Genomic DNA, 6,227 nt, shown 5'->3' with positions numbered 1-6,227 from the left:
GAGAGAGAACATGGAACAGAACGACTGAAGAAACAACAGTTCAATTTGCCAAATTTGCTGCAAAACTTGAATGTACACATAAAAAATGTCCGATAAACTCCAAGCAGGTGAATTAAAACAAATCCACCTGGAGATACAATATAGTCAAATTGTTAGAAAATGGAGATACGACAAGAAGCAACAGTAGGTGGAGAAGTGACTTTTCATCTACAAGGAATGTGCATTGCATTGATAGCCATGTCCTCCTCAGATGGCACTGGGATGACATTTGGAAAGTGCTGAAAGAAAAAAAAAATCACCCCCCAAGTGTTCTCCACTTGGTAAAAATATCCTTCAAAAACAAGGGAGAAAGTAATATGTTCACGGGTTAGAATAAACTGATAGAATTGTATCATTGGTCAATAGTCTCATAAAAAATGTGAAAGAAGTCACTTAGGATACTATGAAAGGCCTGTAAGATAATAAAGTCAAAGCTATAGCAAGAAATAAGGACAGCGTTGTACTAGTTCATTTTTCATTATTGTAATGAAATACCTGAAATAGACTATTTTGTAAAGAAAAGAGGTTTATTTAGCTGACGTTTTGAAGGTGGATTACCCAAGATCATAGGTCCTCACTGGTTTGGCCTCTGGTGAAATTATTTTTTTCCTTAAAGATTTGTTTATTTTTATTGGATCGGAAAATTTACAGAGAGGAGTGACAGAAAGATCTTCCATCTTCTGGCTCACTCCCCAAATGGCCACAACAGCCTGAGCAGAGATGATCTGAAGTCAAGAACAAGAGTCCCACACAGGTGCAGGGTTCTAAGGATTTGGGCCATCCTCTTCTGCTTTTTTCAGGCCACAAGCAGGGTGCTGGATGGGAAGTGGAGCAACTGGGACATTAACCAGCACCTATATGAGAGGCTGTCACTTGGAGATAGAGGATTTGCCAGTTGAGCCAATGTGTTGGTCCTAAGATTTACATTTTTAAAGTTTTTGGACTATCTGATTATATACCATGATATCTTTGGAATTGAACCAAGTATAAACAAAAAATTCATTTATGTTATACATGCATTATAAAGTCCTGAGTATAATTTTATATGTTTTTAGTTTTCTTGGGTTTTTACTGTGGCCTATCATAGGAGATCAGAAGCAGAATTTTCCACTTTAGCATCATGCCAATGCCTAAAAGTTTCAGAATGTAAAGCATTTAATAGACTATATTTCTGTGTAAAGTATGTTTAACCTGGGGCCTGCCTTGCACAGGAAGTAGAGCACCATATTGGTGCCAGTTCGTGTCCCAGCTGCTTGACTTCCCTTCCAGCTCCCTGCTTGTGGCCTGGGAAAGCAGTCGAAGGATGGCCCAAAGCCTTGGGACCCTGTACCCATGTTGGAGACCCAGAGGAGGCTCCTGATTCCTGGCTTCCATTTGTTTCAGCTCTGGCTTTTGCAGCTGCTTGGGGAGTAAACCAGCAGATGGAAGATATTTCTCTTTGTCTCTCTTTGTCTTTATAAATATGACTTTCCAATAAAAATAAATATTTGAAAAAAAAAAGGATGTTCAACCTGAACATGTGACAAAAATGGACTGCATCCCAGCTTGTGAAAATAATTAAAAAATTTCTTACTTTCTCTCAGCTACATTTTCTTGTGTGTTGTGATAGTCACAAACTACATCTTTGTACTTATAGAATTATAAATGTAGGTTTATAATTATTGCTTTATGGACTCATCTTTTTTTCTTAAAGATTTATTTATTTTTTAATTTGGAAGGCAGAGTTTTACAGAGAGAAGGAGAGACAGACTTCTTCCATCTGTTTGCTTACTCCCCAATGGCCACAATGGTCAGAGCTTGGCCAGTCTGAAACCAGAAGTTTCTGCTGGTTCTCCCACATGGGTGCAGGGACCTAAGAACTTAAGCCATTGTCTGCTTTCTTCCCAGGCCACAAGTAGGGAGTTGTGTTGGAAGTGGAGCAGCTGGGACACAGACTGCCGTCCATATATGATGCTGGCACTGCGGATGGAGGATTAACCTGATGTACCACCATATTGGTCTTTGGACTCATCTTTCAGAATCATATAGCAAGCTAAGCTCCACCCACTGTGCCAGATTCCCATGGGGCACTTGTTTGGGATACTACCTGCTCCGTTTCTGATCTGTCTCTCTGAATGTGAGAAGGAAAGAGAGAGAGAGAGAGATTGATTTTGGCACTGCAGTTGGAGGCTTAGCATGCTACACCATGGCACTGGCTCTTATTTTACTTAAAATTTTTAAAAGACACATTGGATATTTTTTCTTGTCTGGAATTTCTTTTTCCTTTCACAATTTTGGATATGTTGTTTCACTATATTTTGGCTTTTGTTGTTTCTAAGACATTCAGTGTTTGATGAGTCTTGTTGCTGGGTTTAAAGTTCTTTGTCTTTTAGAAATTTTACCCTGGGGTCTGTATGGAATCCAGACATACGCAAGTGAAGGATTAGCCAATTGAGCCATTTCACTGGGCCCTCTTTTCTTTTTCTTTCTTTTCTTTTCTTTCTTTTCTTTCTTTCTTTCTTTCTTTCTTTCTTTCTTTCTTTCTTTCTTTCTTTCTTTCTTTCTTTCTTTTTCTTTTTCTTTTTTTTACAATGATTTGGCTGCGTATTTACCTCTTTTATAACACTATTATTGTATTTTAGCCATTTTTCTTACATTTTCTTTTAGTTGTTTCAATATATTTATTACAAGTACTCTGAAGTCTATCTTTTAATTTTAACTTTAATTGGAAAGGCAGATTTACAGAAAGAAGGAGAGACAGAGAGAGATGTTTCATCTGCTGGTTCACTCCCCAAGTACTTCAATGGCTGGAGCTAAGCTAATCTGAAGCCAGGAGCCAGGAACCTCTTCTGCGTCTCTCACATGGTTTCATGGTCCCAAGAATGTGGGACATCCTCTATACCTTCCAGGGAGCTGGATGGGAAGTGGTGCAGCCAGGGTACAAAACCATGCCCATATGGGATTCTGTTGCTTGCAAGGCAAGGATTTTAGCCACTGAGTCATGGCTCTTGACCCCTGAATCTTGCTTAAATCCAGCATCTTGGCCTCCGCATATGCAGGCTCAGTTGTCTATCTGTTTTGACTGTATAGACCACACATTGTTGTTTCTTTCCATGTCTGGTAATTTGGTTGCTGAAAACCAAGCATTTTAGGAAGTACATTGCAACAGCTCTGGATACTAAGTCTCCCCTTCTCTTTTACTTTGTTGTTGCTTCCTTATTTATTTGTTTAGTGACTGGGCTGGACTGCATCAGTGAAATCTATTTCCTTTGCATTGTACAGTCTCAGATTTTGTTTCTTATAGGTTGTAGCCTTGAATCTGCGTGTAAGACAGTAAATGACTTTTGGAATTTCTCTAACTTGATACTTCTCTCATTTGATACTGCCATGACATATGCTACTTAGATTTGGATTGTAAAAAGGAGGAGGACATAGTTGTCCCTAAATCCTGTGTGTTAGGCCGCTTTCATTGGATCTGCAATGGTGATGTGATTCTCTGTATCACTGACACAAAACCTATTTACAGGAACAGATCACTGGACAAAGGTTGTGATGACTGTTCTTTTTTTATGACAGCATTAAGCTGTGACTGCTGAGCTGGCAGAGGCTGAGCTCTGGAAAGAGCTGTTCAGTACTGGCCAATCTGGACAAATAGAGTAATAGGAGAGGGTAGAAAATTGTGGAATAGAGGGGTGCTAGCTAAAACGATTTGTAGGGTAAAATAGTTTTGTTTTGTTTTTTTAATCTAGAGTATTGATGCTCTTGGATGGTGTTGTGGATTGAGAACGTTTGACTCCCCCAGCTAATGCCGTTGTTCAAATACCAAAATGTTACATTAATAGTTAATGGAAGGCCTGGTGCGATGACTCAATGGCTAAATCCTCACCTTGCAAGTGACAGGATCCCAAATGGTTGCCGATTCATGTCCCAGCTGCTCTACTCCCCATCCAGCTCCCTGCTGGTGGCCTGTGAAAGCAGTCGAGGATGGCCCAAAGTCTTGGGACCCTGCACCCGTGTGGGAGATCTGAAGAAGCTCCTGGCTTCATCTTGGCTCAGTTCTGGCCATTGAGGCCATTGGGGAGTCAATCAGTGAACCGAAAATTTTTCTGTCTCTAATTCTTAGTAAATCTGATCTGCCTTTCTAATAAAAATAAATAAGTGTTTAAAACATTAAATAATGGGTTAGCTCTTGGTGGGTTTCAGTGGAGATTTGCCCCAATTATAGTGTTTTAAGGTGGGACCCTTGGGAAGTGACTGGATGGGATTAGGCGGTGAGTGTGGAGCCTCTTAACGGATTCATGATAGCATCTGGAGAAACCTCACAGAGGGTAGGGATGACCTGCAATGTCTCTGCTCCATTGTCCACGTGACCATCCTGCCACCATCCCCTGACCTCAGCAGCTTTACCAATGAGGCCTCTCTTTCTTGTCTGTGAAGCTCTAGGCTGTAAGCTGAAATAAACCTTTTTCCTTCCTAAGAAGCTCCTTGCAGGTTTTTACAGAATTGACTAATATACATGGGAATAAAGAGTTATTGAAATGACTCAAGCTGGTAACTAATCTTGTTTCTACTTGTCCCAACTTTTATGTAAAATTGAAATCCAGTAAGGTTAATATCAGAGCAGGGGCTAGACAACAGAGAAGTCTTATGATTCCACATCCAACGTTTTATCCCATGTAAGGCTTTGCATGTTATAATTCCTTGCTAGTTCTCCATCTACTTCCTTCCTCTTTCTTCATCATTCTCCCTCAACTAAGGTGGCCTTCTTCCTGTTAGTCCTCTAATGTTCCCTGCCCCAGGACCTTGCCACTTGATGTTTCCTCTGGTTTGCGAGCTCTTCTTCAGACATATCTGGCTTTCCCTGTATTTTCATCTCTGCTTAGCTGTTATCTCATTAGATAATTTCCCTGGACACTCTAGCTGAAGCTTTCCCCTGTTCATGCCTCACATTTCCCTTACATAGTGTATGTTCTTTGTTTTATATTACCACTTTACATATTTATTTTTCTTTTTAAAAAAGATTTATTTATTTTATTACAAAGTCAGATATACAGAGAGGAGGAGAGACAGAGAGGAAGATCTTCCGTCCACTGATTCACTCCCCAAGTAAGCGCAACAGCTGGTACTGCGCTGATCCGAAGCTGGGAACCAGGAACCTCTTCTGGGTGTCCCACATAGGTGCAGGGTTCCAAGGCTTTGGACCGTCCTCCACTGCTTTCCCAGTCCACAAACAGGGAGCTGGATGGGAAGCAGGGCTGCCGGGATTAGAACCAGCGCCCATATGGATCCCCGTGCTTTCAAGGTGAGGACTTTAGCTGCTAGGCCATGCTGCTGGGCCCTACATATTTATTTTTCAATTGTTTCTTTCTGCTAAAATGTAAATTCTATGAAGGGAGATACTTGCATTTTGTTTATATTGTATCTTCTAATGTTTGAATAATGACAAAGTATCCAGTGCAATGTTAATCAATGTTATGCTACCTCTTTATACCAAACCTACCTTTGTCATTCACAGTAAAATTGAAAACTCTCAAAATAGCCTAGGCTATAAACTGAATAGCAGACCCCAACAAATTCATATGTTGAAGGCCTACTTCCCAGGGAACCTTAGAATGTGGCTATATTTGGAGACTCTTAAAGAGTTGTTGTTGAAAGTTAAATGAGATCATGGCGAAGGTAGCCTAATTCACGAATTAATGGTAACCTGGTAAGAAGAAGCAGGGATGGCGGGTTCCCTGTGCGCAGGGGAAGCATCCTGTGAGAACATGGTGAGGAGGTGGCCAATGCAAGTGAGGGAGAAGCCTCAGGAGAAGCCGAACCTTCTGACACTTTCATGTTAGACTTGAAGCCTCCAGAACCAACCAAATGAAATTCTTTTGCTTCAGCCACTTGTCCTTGGCATTTTGTCCTCGCAGCCCTTGAAAAGTTAATATTGCTTCTCGACGGCCCCAGCTTGTCCCTCCCCTCTCTGTGTGACTGCTGCCTCTGTGGCTTTCTTGATGTTTCTCAAGTATTCCATGGTGGCATTCAGCTTGCAGATTTTAAAAGATTTTATATTTACTCTAAATAGAATCTTGCTCCTCCTAGATGTCTAGTGTGCATTCGTTCAGGTTTCTGCTCAAACACTGCCTTTTTATCAATATCTGATCACTGCCTTCACTCTAATGGCAGCCTCTGTTACTGCCTCAGGGGCAGAGTGGGCCCTCTAG

This window comes from Ochotona curzoniae, unplaced genomic scaffold (genome assembly GCF_017591425.1).
Source record: "Ochotona curzoniae isolate NIBS_2020 unplaced genomic scaffold, NIBS_Ocur_1.0 contig_883, whole genome shotgun sequence".
Lineage (NCBI taxonomy): Eukaryota > Metazoa > Chordata > Mammalia > Lagomorpha > Ochotonidae > Ochotona > Ochotona curzoniae.
This window is presented reverse-complemented; position numbering follows the sequence as displayed.